The sequence below is a fragment of the Gossypium arboreum genome, chromosome 2, assembly GCF_025698485.1.
Source record: "Gossypium arboreum isolate Shixiya-1 chromosome 2, ASM2569848v2, whole genome shotgun sequence".
Lineage (NCBI taxonomy): Eukaryota > Viridiplantae > Streptophyta > Magnoliopsida > Malvales > Malvaceae > Gossypium > Gossypium arboreum.
The window spans coordinates 14591983-14607718 of NC_069071.1; the positions used below are offsets into that span (position 1 = coordinate 14591983).

At 26.4% G+C, this 15736-nt stretch overlaps 1 long non-coding RNA gene across 5 annotated transcripts; it reads left to right on the top strand.

Moving 5' to 3' along the window:
• The first annotated feature begins 721 nt into the window (after positions 1-721).
• On the top strand, positions 722-3393 carry LOC108465615 (uncharacterized). Of its 5 annotated transcripts, none has more exons than XR_008277424.1 (4): positions 722-1154; positions 1608-1727; positions 2943-3031; positions 3181-3393. It is a non-coding gene; the product is annotated as an uncharacterized LOC108465615 (long non-coding RNA). The 5 variants fall into 5 exon arrangements; XR_008277422.1 differs by having other exon boundaries at positions 722-1078; XR_008277423.1 differs by having other exon boundaries at positions 722-1078; positions 2967-3031.
• Positions 3394-15736: the final 12343 nt, after the last annotated feature.

Genomic DNA, 15736 nt, shown 5'->3' on the forward strand with positions numbered 1-15736 from the left:
AAGGTTTTGTAGTAGTTTTACCTAATTTTATAACAATTTTACATAAACTAAAGATGATAGAATATGATAAATTATTTAAAAATTATGATTATAATTGCTATATTTTACAATGATTTGTGTAAAATGGAAATAATAAAAATGTAGAATGGTGAAAATATAGTTTACTTCTATAATTGTAATAAGCAGTAACAACAATTGAAGATGGCAAATTAAATGACAAGGTTTGTGGAGTGATGAATTGGGTTGGGAGTTTGAAAAACAAAGGGGAGAATCCATATTTCTGGCCTTTTTAACCATTTATTGGGCTTAACCTATACTAGTACTTAAACTTCATTTCAACAACAATCAAGCCATTTTTAGCATATAATACTAACCAACAAACCCATGATTTGCTGCTAGTGTTGGCCCACTTTTAGTTTAGTTTATATTTTGACCAAATCTATGTGTAATCAATATTAACTCAATTAGTATTAATATGAGAAGATGTATTTTTATTTTCTTATTTTATATTAAAGTATACTTTAAATTTAAATATTTATTCTATAATTTAACTTAAAAAATAATTAATAATTAACTAAATACAAAATGTGATAGAATCTATACTAATTATGTTAAATTAATGTTAAGTGTTGAAAAAATTATCATAAAATAATTTAAAAAATCTTTCAACCTCTGGAGTCGTCATTGCTTACCTGCCCTCGAATTGATGGCTTATGTTAAAATTGAGTCAGATTTCGAAAACTCTTACAGCATGTTTGGTTGGATGGAATTACTATTTCATTCCGTCACTATTCCGCGTGCTACAGTAAAGTAATAGTTTGCTTCACCGTTTAAGTGATTCAACAAAATGGCTACTGCACCCTTATTCCCTCAGCTGCTGTAATAGCCATTCAAGGGTTAGGGGTCTGAATTGCTATTCAACGCCAGAACCGTAATAACATTTTCACATTTTTGGACCAAAATAGCCCGCCTCTCTTCTTCCCAAAATTCTCTCCAGATTTCTTCCTTAACATTTATCCCCAAATCAAGTCAAGCATCCATTCACCCTTCATCTTCATCTCCTTAAATACAGTAAAGGGTACGTTTTCTTTTTTTATCTGATTCACTTTTGTTTTCCTTGTTCTTTTCTACATTCAGCGAAGGGGTGCTCTGAGGTTAGATCATTTTCCTTTCTTTGGGTTTTTTTGTCCATTCAATTTCTAGGGTTTTAAAGGCTTGGATCGCTCTTTCATTTACCTTTTCTTTTTTGGTACATAGCAAACAAAGAGGTTTTTTGACTTTTGGTCTACATTTCTTCCAATACTAGCTTTTATTCAAGGTCTACTCTCGATTTCTTGTTTTTCTTGCCTAGATTTTGCTTGCTTGTTCAATTTTTTTCCCAATTTTTCCTGCTTAAGTTAAGCTTGATCTTGATAACTATCAATTTATTTTCTCTTATGTTGATTGACGAGAGCTAAAAGGAAAAAAAAGGTAAATTATTTAAATACATATATGTATGTCTTGAACTAGATTCTGTGCTGAAGAAAGAAGTTGGATTTTCTTTTTCTAATTTTGAAAATTATAGATTATTGGATTTTCATTGTTCTCTCGTTATGTTTATTCTACAGTTGCTTCTCTTTGGCTCTTTGGACTTATGCAAAAGGCTTTCCCTATAGGTTGGAGACAAAGTGCAAAAGGGTCAGGTGTTATGCATCATTGAAGCAATGAAGTTGATGAATGAAATAGAAGTAAGTTTTTATTCTTTCTGCTTGGAAAAATATATAAAGGTTTTTTCATACAAATGTTAACATTTCTTGACTTTTTTTTTCTTGTTATTATATTAGAACTTCTATATCCTAAATATAGAATAAACTAGACTTATTTAAATCTGAACACTGAATCATGGATCTAAAGTTTGAGATAAAGCCCGAAGCTCTTGGAGACTTGAAGTGTCTTTTAATTTATGTCTTGAGTGCTCCAAATAAAATATGCATAGGAGTTAGACTACAAATACTTTATTGGGAATATAAGTTGTTAGGACAGCTAATGTAAGATGCTGGACAAATGTGCAGTTCCCTTCCACAAAAGAATCAATGCCTCTGCTGCTTAGAGCATTGTAAGAGTGAGAAGGAATAAGATCTTATGTGTGCAATATTTTTTCAAAAACAAATTGGTTAAATACTTCCTTTAGATTAATAGTAACAGTGCCTTTTATGTTTAGGTGGAGAAAATATGCACACGTAGCTTGTGATCCAAATGGAAACATTGAAACGGATATAAGCAAAGATACCAAAAAAGAAGAAGATAGAATTAGAATGACTTTAAAAAAAAAAATTAAAGTTGATGCAATCATATATAAATTGGGAGAAAGGATGCTTTAATGAATTTGGCCATAAGCATGGTTTAGATGCTTTCTGTTGAAAAACGATTTTTAGTATCTGGAAAAAAAAAAAAAAATGAAATTTAAGTGTGGGACAAGTGTATGTTTTAATAGAGGCTGAATGGAAGGAAATGCTTCGTGTAGTTGGCCCAAGAGTTTTGCTTTTAAGATCTTTAGGACTCTTGAATGTGTAAGGCCCTAAGGTCAATGCTGAACAGAAACTTAGGCAAGCTTGACTGGTACTTTGTGGTTATCAGGATACTCTGTTGCAGGTTTCAATTAGATGGCCAGTTAGTTTTCCATTTTTTGATTGAACAGTCATGCTTCCTTGATTAAACTTTAACCTTAAAGAGACTTAATATTAAATAGATTCCATATTAGTTCTTCCTCTTGAAGCATTCTCAACAACCAACCTGATAGTTGCATTTTAGCTTGTTTGGCCAATAAGTGATTACCGCCCATAATTACTGCACTTGGCAGTTACAGTATCACTGTAATCTATTGTACAGCCTTTAATCAATTGTTTTGTTGCATTCATAGTTTATTGAAATTGTCATACTGTCTCTTATGTGCCTAACTGTAGATGAAAAATCATTGTTTCAATAAGCTGATCAATCAGGAACCATAGTCGAGATCCTTGTAGAAGATGGCAAAGCAGTCAGCGTTGGTACGGTGAGTATTCTTTGCTACCTTGATTCCAAATAATGTATATGGATGGATCGATGGGTATTGAATTGTGGATTTGAAGTAAATTTGATTGTTTTTGTCATTTTCATTTTGGTTTTTTCTTGCTCGGACGTTCTTTTTTGTCATCTTTACAGCCTCTGTTTGTGATTGAACCTTGAAATAAGACTATCGAGTAGCAAAGTAAAAGGTGGGAAGGATAGGCAGGCAAGCAAGTTGAGTTGGTGGGATTTTTCTTCCTGGTAATGTAGTTTGGATTCATTAAATGGGCAGCTTCTTTTGTGGTCTAGTAGCTTATTATATACTTCTAGTCTTATAGCCATAATAAATAAAAATGTTATTCAAACAAATGTTAATATATACTTCTAGTACGGGATACTTCATGCTTTTTACTTTCCCTTGTTCAAATAAAAATGTTATTCAAACAAAGGAACAAACTGAGTTCAAACATAAAAATGATTGAAAATGAATATGATTAGATAGGGGCTATCGAATATGATTGGCATATTTTTGAATATAAAATTAAAATATAGAATTAAACTAAAATCAAATTCAAATAAAAGAAATAACAAGAAGGCCAGTAAAAAGATTGGAATTTTAATTAGCTTTTATGAGAAAGTAATTAATAAATATCTATCGTTTTCTTTTTCTTTTCCTAAAATAAATTAAAAACATGGCTTTTTTTTAGCTTTACAAGTATCTTCAAACACGGCTTGGGCTAGTATCAATGAAGAAATTTTAAAGAAAACCAAAATGACTAGTAATTAAAAGAGCTTTTCAACCTAGTAGAATAATTAAATTATTTATTTTACTAATGATATTTTAGCACATTAAATATGTATCGTAGTTATATATTATTTTTATAGTATTATATATTATGATTTTTAATTCATATAATAGTAATTATATTAAGAATTTTATTAAATTTTATATTATTTTATTAAATTATATTTAATAATAATTAAGTTAAAATATGGTTAAATTATTTATTATTTTATTAAATTATTTTTAATAATAATCTTATTAAAATTTAATAACAATAATAATAATCATCTACTTAAAAAATCTGCTAAGGGTATTTTGGTCATTTTAGTTTTTTTTCCTTATGCTATTACAACATTATTCCATTCAACCAAATACAAGAATACTATTACAATTCTATTCTATTTCATTCAACCAAACAGTTGAATTACTAATTACAGCTATATTCCATTACATTCCATTCAATTACAACCTTATTCCATTAAAGTGAATCAAACGTACTGTTAATGTTGTAACACACACTTCTCATCAGTTTTCATATAAAATAAAAAGTAAATACATTTTTGGGTAAATTATAGCGGCTAATTAAATACATTTTTGGGTAAATTATAGCGGCTAATTAAATACATTTTTGGGTAAATTATAGCGGCTAATTTACTAAAAAAAATGCCCATTTTCAAAATTATTTATAAAAATGGGTCAATTTTTTGATTATTTATCGAAAATGTCCAAATTCTTCGAAAGCACATCCACGTCAGCATAAAGCCAAAGGTTGTGTCAGCAAAACCGTCCCTAGAGGAGTGTTTTTGCCATGTCAGCACAAATCGCACCCTCATAGATGTGCTTTGTTGATGTGGCAAAAACACTTCCCCAAGGACACATTTTAACCCGTGTTTAAATTTTCAAAAAAGGTCATTTTTTAAATATTATAAAAATAGATCAATTTTTTTGAAATTTTACAAGAATAAACCTTAAAAAAAGGCTCAAAGTGATAACACCATTTTTTTAAGGTGTCATCAATTAATATAAAAACAAAACTTACAAAGCAAATTTGTATATAGACTCAAAGTCTCATTTCCCTTGTTTTCTTAAGCAATGTGGGATATGATATATGTGTATATATAGACTCATGAATAGGTTTGCAGCTTGTTCCTAAACAATATAGGATTCCTTCCTCTTTTAACTAGCAACATGAGATTAAAAGCTACATTATATTTTATATTTTTTACTTAGAGTTTAAATTTTTTTAAAAAGTTAACATTTGTTACATTATAAATAAAAATTTTAAACTCTATAAGTAAAAATTTATAAAATAAAAATGAGTATGGTAAAATATTAAAAATAGATATTTAAAAATTACTAATAGTTGAGTGATCATTTTGTAAGTTTTTATAATTAAATGACTAAAAATCATAGTTAAGTGACTATTAATGTAATTTAATCTAGATATAAAAATATGAAAAATAATTATTATATTTTATGTATATTATATATTTCTATAAAAAACTTATTTAACATAATTATATACTATGTTTAAATAGATTATCTATCTAGTCAAAATACATCTGAAATAAATTTATCATTATTTATTAGGTGATGAAAATTAAATTAAAATTAGAATTAAAAAATAATTAGTATAGTAAAATATTAAAATAAGTAAATATTTAAAAATATATATCAATTTTTAAAATTACAAAAAAATACTATTTGAGTGCCAAATATTCACCATTTATTTATTAATCAAACATTCATAATATAAAATAAAATTAAAAATTAAAAGTATAACTTCTAAATTTAAATAATAGAAAATTATATTAAAATTAGAATTACATTGATATTAACTTCAAACATTTAAAGTTGAATAGAAGATTATTGCATGTACAAGTTTCATATGTGCAATTTGTTTTCTTTTTTAATAGTTTTTTGTATATATTAACAATTCTAAATGCAACAAGATTAAATATCTCAAAAGATAATTTTATAATATAAGAAAATGTTAACAAAATATAAAAAAATAGAAATTGTTTTGTAAAAAATTATAAAATATAGTGTAGCATTTAGTCTCATGTTGTTAGTTAAAAGAGGAAGGAATCTCACATTATTTAGGAACAAGCTGCAAACCTATTCATGAGTCTATATATACACATATCTCATATCCTACATTACTTAAGAAAATAAGAGAAATGAGACTTTGGGTCTATATAAAGATTTGCTTTGTAAGTTTTATTTCCATATTAATTGGTGACACCTTAAGAAAAATGGTGTTGTCACTTTGAGCCTTTTTTAAGGTTTATTCTTGTAAAATTTTAAAAATTTTGATTTATTTTTATAATATTTAAAAAAAATGATCTTTTTTGAAAATTTAAACACGGGTTAAAACGTGTCCCTAGGGGAGTTTTTTTGCCACATCAGCAAAGCGCATCCACGAGGGCGCGATTTGTGCTGACATGGCAAAAACGCTTCCTCAGGGATGCGTTTTGTTGACACAGCCCATGACTTCGCGCTGACGTGGATGCGATTTCGAGGAATTTAGACCTTTCTGGTAAATAATAAAAAAATTAGCCCATTTCCATAAATAATTTTAGAAATGGACGTTTTTTAATAAATTAGCCAATTATAGCAAAGGCTTAACGCCATACAAAAATTTCTGACGAGATAACCAAATTTTTAATATGATACTAAACTTTCTAAAAATATCTCATTAAATATTTTAATATTTTGGCTTCTTTTTGATACCCTTCCAAAATTTCATTACTTTTTTAAATATATTGGATATATCACGTTAGCGAACAAAATTATATAAATATAAGGCTCCGCTTGTTTCACTAAAATAACTTCTAGAAAATAATTTATTTTTCTAGAAAAGTTAATATTTTCGATATTTAGATAAATCTGTAAAATATTTTTATTGTTTGGTAGATTTCTTAAAAATATTTCATAAAAGTTATTTTCAATTAAACAAAAATACATTTGATATTTTCTTATTTTTTATTGTTTAATTGAATTTATTTCTATCTATAATTTTAAATTTTACATTGTTTTTGCATATATTAAAAATATTGTGTTAAATTCAGGTTCATTACAATGTCATTTTTAATTACATGACTACTAAGTGAGTATTTTTATTTAAAATATAACATCAACAAAATTGACAAAAATTTAATGATGTCAACAATTGGACTTGATTTTCAAATTTGAAAAGTAAAGAGGCTAAATTTTTAAAATAAAAGTACAAAGACTAAATTACAAATCATGAAGTATACATAGACTTATGACATATTTTAACATTTATACTATAAAACATTTATTATTAATATATTTATAATTATAATAAATATTTATTATTAAAATATTAATATTGAATATTTTCAATAATATGTGAATAATATTATTTACAATTATTATTTTTAAAATTTATTATTAAAATAAAATTGAAATATTAAATAATTTATTAAAATAATAAATTATATTTATTATATTAATAATTTATTATATGACTAAATATAAATAATTAAATATCTATGTTGAATAATATTGAAAAATATAATATTTTAATAATTTTAAATATTTTTAAAAATAAAAATAAAATTTATTATCAATATAATAATATTAAACTTGATTTAAGTTTATTTTAATATAAAAATAAAATTATCTATAGAGGAGTTCTTTTCCGAAAAATAATTTACGCTTTTTAAAAGGGTAAAAATGACTTACTTTACGTTGACCTGTAAGATATTTTCCGTTGATCAAGCCGCTTTCTGTGAAACAAAAAATTTTCATAAAACATTTACATGTAAACAAACATACCCTAAATAAACAAATATTTATATATAAAATAAAATAAATTGAATAACTTATATTTAAATTATCGAATATGAAAAACAAATACATAACATAACAAAACCATAAATCAAAAAGAAGAAACGAGTTTTACTAGATGTTAAGGCCTGTTTTACACAGTTCCCTTAAGACAGTTTCAACTACTCCTACAGTACTTGGAGAAACGTTGGTCGAATGTTTCCCAGGATACAACAACACGATGATTGAAGCAGTAACATCTCTACAGTGATCAACGAGCAAACGATGTAAATTTCTATCACCGAAACATTGGAAAATATGGAGAGGAAAAGAGAAGAATTTTGGAGAGAAAATAATCTCGGTGTGAGAGAGTGAGATTGAGCAAAAAATTCTGAAGAAGTCTTAGGCTTCGTTTAGATGGGCGATTGACTGCGGTGCGTTTAACTTACTTTTTGTCTCACGCTACAGTATCGCTATAGTATCTAATCTCACCGCCACCGCTGTTTTTACACTAACCGCAGCTAAACGCACCGCCCATCCAAACTCACCCTTAGCCTTTTATAGGCATTCAAAGTGGAGGAATTTTAGAAATATTCATGTATAAGGAGATAAAATTTGCATTAAAGGGGCAATTAAATCAAATAAAATCAATATGTATGTCCTTTTAAATCAGATTTTGTATATATTTGTTAAGGAAAAATAAATTTTGTGTTGGGCTAAAATATTCAAAGGCCCATTATTTCGCATCGACCACGTCATATTAGTACAACCCTAACCTCAATGAGTTTGGACCTACCCTTACGCACGAGGCAATATTTCAAGCTTAGTCATTCCATTTTTCTTAAAAGTGGGTTCTCATATATATACACATCTCATACTTGATACTTAACCAATGTGGGATCTAAACTTTTCTTTTAGTCAACAAATATTCTCAAGTAGCTTAGTTTGAACATCAATTTCTCATTCATCACTCAATCATTTTGGGAATATGATATACCATTATAAAGGTCTCATGGAGAAGAATATAAAACTATAATTTTTTATTCAACTCTTAACTTTTACCGATTGCAAATATGCCTCAAAGTTCCCATAAATTATAATTTTTCTAACAAAATATTTAGGCATACCTTAAAAATTTTGTACAGCATATTGGAACAAAAATTTGATCCATCCTAATAAATATAATTATACCAAATTCCGTTCTTTATTTGATTTAGCAATAATTATGATAATATATAATAAACAAAATATTGTATATTTAATTCATATTTAAATATACCAAAAACATATAAGGCGATACTAAAATATATTTTGATATACAAAATTTCTAAACATAGTATATTTAAATAATATATAATAAAATATATTTAACTTTGTATACTAAAATTTTGGTATACAAAATTTGTAATAAAATACCAAAATATATAAAATAATATTAATGTTGGATGAATTTGCATCATTTTTGTTGGTGTGTGTTTCCTCCAAAATTTTATCTTCAAAATTTCTTTTCTTCCTTCTGTAATTCAATAGCCTGAACCCTTAATTGCTATATTCATACTAAAATTGAAGATACAAATATCTTTGACCGAAATTTGATACCCATTAAAGTAATGGTATCACCATAAAAATTTTGATATTGAGTTAAAAATATTGGTATTCGTTAAAATTTTTAGTATTAATTAAAATCTGTATTGTGTTATAAAAGACGTAACTAAATATTAAATAATCATTTGCATAACTAATTTATTTATCAAAAATCAAAAAAGGAAGTATCGATCTTATCGTGAAAGGATGGAATATGGATTCTAGTGGAGTACAATGGAAATGAAGGTAGATAGTCAGGTTTTAATTTTTTTATTTATAATTTTATTTTCTACAAAATTTATATACTTCTTTTTCAAATTTTTTTAAAATGTATTGAAATATTTATAAATTTTAGGGTAAATTATTAAAATAGTCACTTTTATTTACCTCATATTATATTTTAGTCACTAAATCGTTAATTGTCATTAACGGTGTAGCGGCAAGCTTATATGGCACATCAAATTATCATTTCAAACAAAAATTTTAGGTTAAATCATATAATTAGTCTCCATATTTTTTCGTTTTAAGCAATTTAATTTTTTTCTTTTTTGTTCTTTTAACTTTATCTTTTTTTTTCTGTTTTTTTATTCTCTTTTGCTTCTCCCTCCATTTCCCTCCTTTCTCAATCTCTTTTAAAGTAGTTTTTTTTTTATATTTTCCATTTGTTAAAACTTTTTTATGTTTATGAAAAATGGAAAAGCGAAAGCTAAAATCAAAATAGAACTTGCTTCGCATATTCTCACCCCACAATTACAAACACTTATCATCCATCATCGCTTTAACGAATCAATTTGGATCTCTCAATGACCTAGTCCACAAGCTCGTCTCACTCAAGGACCTCGCCAGTCGTGACCTATGGCAGTCCACCCTCAACAAAATTTTTCGAGCCTATTCCCTTAACCTCCTAACCAACCCCCACAACTACCTTATATATATTACCTACAATATACTTGCCCTCTCAAAACTACGTTGTTTCACAGATTCTTCAAATGAGCTCTACACTCTCAATTGTTGGACAAAACACGTTAGCGAATAAAATATATAAATATAAATCAACTAACATTTATATATAAAATAAAATATAAATAGAATAAAATATATTTAAATTGTCAATTACGTAAACCAATAAAAATCGTAAGAAAAAGTTGAAATCGAAAAGAAGAATAGAGATTTACTAACGTTAAGGCCTATTTAACACAGTTTTCTTAAGATAAATTCGGTCACTCCTACAGTACTTGGAGAAATGTTGGTCGAATATCTCCCAGGATACAACAACATAATGATCAAAGTAATAGCACCTTTGCAACAATCAAAGAACAAACATTGTCTTTTTCTATCATCGGAATGTTAGAAAATATGGAGAGGAAAAGAAGAATTTTGAGAGCAAAATAAATTCGGTGTGAGAGAGTATCATTGTAGGAAAAAATTCTACAGAATTCATAGCCTTTTATAAGCATTTCGTATGGTGGAATTCATATGGTGGAATTTTGGAAATTTCCACAAAATCTGCCATTAAAAGAGCCAATAAATTAATTTAATTAAAATTAAATAAAATTAATTGGAATCAAATAAAATAAGATAAATATCCTTTTATAACAGATTCTATGTCTGCTGAGGAAAAATAATTTTGTGTTGGGCTAAAATATTCGCAAGCTCATTTTGGGCCCGACCGGTTCAGATATTTCACGTTGCCCACGTCATGCAGGTGCACCCCAACCCTAACAGGTTTAGACCTGCACCCCTTGCGCGCAAGGCAAGATTTCAAGTTTAGTCATTCAATCACCTTTCAAGAGGGTTCCCATATATATACACATCTCACACTTGGTATTTGACCAATGTGAGATCTAAGCTTTTACTTTTCCTTAACAAATATTTCCAAGTAGCTTACTTTGAGCATCAATTTATCATTCATCACTTAACTATTTTGAGCATATGATATATCGTTGTAAAGATCTCATGGAGTAGAATATGAAACCATAATTTTATGATTAACTCTCCACCTTTACCTATTGAGAATATGGCTCAAAGTTCCCATAAAATACAATTTTTCCAACATCAATGACTAAAACAACCACCATATGAAACTTACTCTCAACTTTACCCAAACCAGTTTGGTTTTATGCTCTCTTTCTCTCTTGGTTCATCCATGCTCGACTTCCAACTTGCTTGGGAATATCCAAGAAGGTTTAGATCAATTTTATCGTTTGCTTGATTTTATTCATCAGAAAATAAAAGGAAAAGAAATGAATAATCTACACGATTCTGTAAAAGTCTGGAAACAGAAAAAATTTGTTTTGAATATAAAGAATTCAATTTATGTTTAGATTTGATTAATATATAGTTTTTTTTTATTGATTAGTTAGATTCAATTTTAGTTTCAAAATTAGGTTATATTCAAATCGAGATTTGATTAAGAATGATTGATATTCGGTTTTGAGTGATATTCAATTTAGGAATCATGTGAAATAGACAAGGACTTGGTTTATCTACTGGGTAAAGATTACGTTTTTGCAGTAAAGAATATAAGAAGAGAGAAAAATAAAAGGGGAAGAAGAAAAAGAAAATAACAAAATAAAAAGAAAAGAAATTAAATTGTTCAAAAAAAGTATAAGGACTAGTTTTAACAAATAAAAAACATATAAAAACTATATTAAAAGAAAGGGAGAAGGGAGGAAAACAGAGGGAGAAGGAGAAGAGAATAGAAAATAAGAAAAAAAAAGGAAAGTTAAAAATACATAAAAGAAAAAAAATTAAATTGCTCAAAATGAAAAAAATATAGGGACCAATAGTATAATTTAACCTAAAATTTTCGTTTGAAATGATAATTTAACGTGTCACATCAGCTTACCTTTACACCGTTAACAACAATTAATGCTCAGTGACTAAAATGTTACAACATAATAATGTAAATGACTAAAATGTAACATTTCTAACATAAATGACTAAAATGTAAATTGAGACATACAAAAGTGACTATTTTGATAGTTTACCCTAAATTTTATATTTTAAAATTTTATTTAATTTACTTACAAATCTTCATAATTTTTCAATTTTTATTGTTTTTAAATGATTTGCTGATGTGGCATAAATCAAAAGAATGCTACATCAACAATTAAATACACATAGTGAATCACATCAACAAAAGTCATTAATCGTTAGTCAACCAACGTCCATTGTAGCATCTCCATCCACAAATGATCAATTTGAATAAAAATGTAACAATAAAAGTGCAATTGAACAAAATTAGAATTAGGACAAAATTGTAAAAAAGAACATGAAAACATCAAGGGCAAAATTTGCAATTAAGTTTATATATTTTGGTATGGGCTAGAAATTTAGTATCCATTAGAAAATTTTGGCACCGCCTTAGAAATATCGGTGTCGCGTTAGAAATTTTGGTTTTAGATTAGAAATTTAGTATTGCATTTGAAATATTGGTATCTTGTTAGAAATGTTGTTTTCACTTAAGAAATTTTGATATGTATCCGCTAGAAATTTAGAAATATTGTTATTCGATTAAAAATAATGGTATCTCGTTAGAAATCTTGATATCATATTAGAAATTTTGTTATTAATTTATAATTGATTAATCTATATTATATATAAATATTTTGATTGAGTTTGTATCACCAATGACAGAATCTTAACTCAATATTAAATTATTAAAATATTCTTATCTAAAAAGTAATAAAACAATAATTTAAGGGTTAATTGTCTTTTATACAAAATCTAGAAAGAAAAAAATCATGTTTATTTGAACTTAAAACAATAAAATACATTCTCTTTGTCACTTCAACTAAAGTAACATTTAATTCTTCCGTGACTTTCTTAATAAAATATTATATAATTATTTTATCCACGTCATGATTCGTAATAATCTTATCAATAATGTTGTCTATTGAATTAATGTTATAAATCAATTTGATATCAATTCAAGAAAAATGACAATTTTATAATAAATTAATTTGAGTACATTTAATATTCTTAATGTGATGTATTTAAATTTTCTTTTACTTACAATTTAAAATTTTTTATTTCAATTTTTATATATTACATATATTTTAATATTATTAATTTTAAATCTTACATTTCATGGTAATTTTAATGTGATTTCTTAAACTTTTTAAAAGTTTATTTTAACTGCTGGTCTGATTTTTTGGTCCCAATTAAAGCTGATGTGGGAATTTAAATATTGCTATTTATTTTGAAATAAAATAATTTTATTAAATTTAACAAGACTACCTTTCAAAGTGGAAAGATAAAGTTATGGGCTAGGGAATTTGAGGAAGAGGTAGTTATGGAGTTTTTTATTTCAAAGAGATTAACATTGTAGGAACACATTTGGATTATATTTTAATTTCTCTATTAAAAGATAAATAAATTAGTTTATATATGTTAAATATATAAGTAAAATAACTTCCTTAAAAGTTTATTTTAGTATTTATATGTAAGATATAATAAAATATTTAATTCTAAATTTTACAAATTTATTCAATTTAACTCTTACTCTTTTGTTTGAAATAAATAAGTTAAAATTTTTGAGAAACATGGAGCAATGAAGTTTTTTGTTTTTCTTTGACAAAAACCTATTTTACTTCTAATAAAATAGTAGAGGTCAAGCTGAATAAATTTATAAAGTTGACAGCTATTACTATATTTTATATATAAGTATCAAAACAAGTATTTTTAGGTTCATATTTTAATAATATAATTATTTTACTCACTAATTTATTTATTTTTCAGTAAAAGACAAATATAATGTAATATATGGTATGAGACTTTTGTGATATTTTTTACCCTAAAAATCTTATGGTGATTTTACTTAAATGACCCTAAAATATAATTATAAAAATAACTTAAGTTAAAAAATAATTATATAAATAACTTAAAATGAATAGTAAAATTAAATTAAGTAACTTAAGTGATCTGTATCACATTAATTTTGACCCAGTCATTGTCTAATAATTGTCTCATATGTTAAAAAATGTTTTTGAGTATTGGAAAGTTAATGGTCGGCACTTTTGTATTTCTTTTCAAACTGTAGCATATTGATATATATTTATACTAATATTTAGTTGATTGCTGGACAATAAAAGGTCTGCACCACTTTTTCCATTTAAAAAATATTTTTTTAGGTACTGATCCACTTATGGCCGATATCTATTTTATCGGAATTTTTTTTCCTTCCCCTTTTTTTAATTGGCCTGAATCCGGCCCCTCACTGACCAAGGCCTGACATGCTAGGCCTGACGCTAGCCATCAACTTTAGGGGTACGCTTCTCTAGGCCTGACAATATCCCATCTTCTTTTCCTTTTTTTTAACTTAAATCCTATTCATTTCTATTTTTATTAACTTTATTATTTTTTTACTTTCCAATTTATTACTTGAATTTCATTTACTCCATTAAATTAATTTGTCCTTTAATTATATAATTTTAATTAAAATCATATTTTTAAAAATGAATTATCCTTATTTTAATTAAATTCAAATTTTTATAATTTATATTTATACCAATAAAATTATATTTAATTTAAATTACATTGTTTAAATTAAGATTCATCAAAAATAAATAATAAGGGCATGGGTAAATAAAATACAAAAAATCCTTTAATTACAAGTTTCTACAATAATCATGGAATAAAGAAAATTCACTTGTTGTATTCGTCGTCTTCGAATTTTGCATTATGGGAAAAATAAAAGATTTTTTGTCTACTTTAAAAGACACAACATTTTTCAGCTGTATTTATTGTTTCTCCATCGAGATGAACATAAACAAACAGAATTTGCAAACTTATCTTCAACAATATTTGTTTCCCCCTGAACAAACAAAAACATTGATATCGGTTTTCAACTGATAAAACAAACAAAAAGCTCAAATGGAAGACAAAACAACTCTATTTATTGAAGGGGTGTCGGCCATTAATATTCCAGCACACAAAATTTTTTTAAAAATCAGGTATAGGGGTGCTAGCCATCAGTGTCCCAACACCCATTTTTTTTTAAATCGGGTACAAAGGTGCCTGCCATCAATTTCTCAGCACCCAAAAAACAAAATTTTTTGTTCCCAAAGAAGAAAGTGTCAGCCATCTACGTCCTCTGACCCAATTTTTTATTTGATTAATTGGGTGCCGGCTAGGGGTGAGTATTTGATTAAGTCGAGTCAAATCGAGTAAAAAATTTTCGAGTTAGTCGAGTTGACAAATCCTATTTTAGCAACCGAACTCAATTTGAAATTTTTTCGAATCAAATCGAATCGAATTGAGTCAAAAAATTTCGAGTCAAATCGAGTCGAGTTAAAGAATCCTATTATTTATACTTAATGTTGCGTTTAGATGAACTGATTATTTGATTAGTAGACGAAGTACAAGATTATTTAACTACATGAACAATATAATGATTTAGTCTTTGAACTTAATGAGTAAACATTTATCAAAACGACGTAGTTTTACCTTTTAACTTAATTATTTTAAATTTTAACTTTTAATAAAGTAAACATTTATCAAAACTACGTAGTTATGTCTTTTCTTATTCGAATTTTCGGATAACTC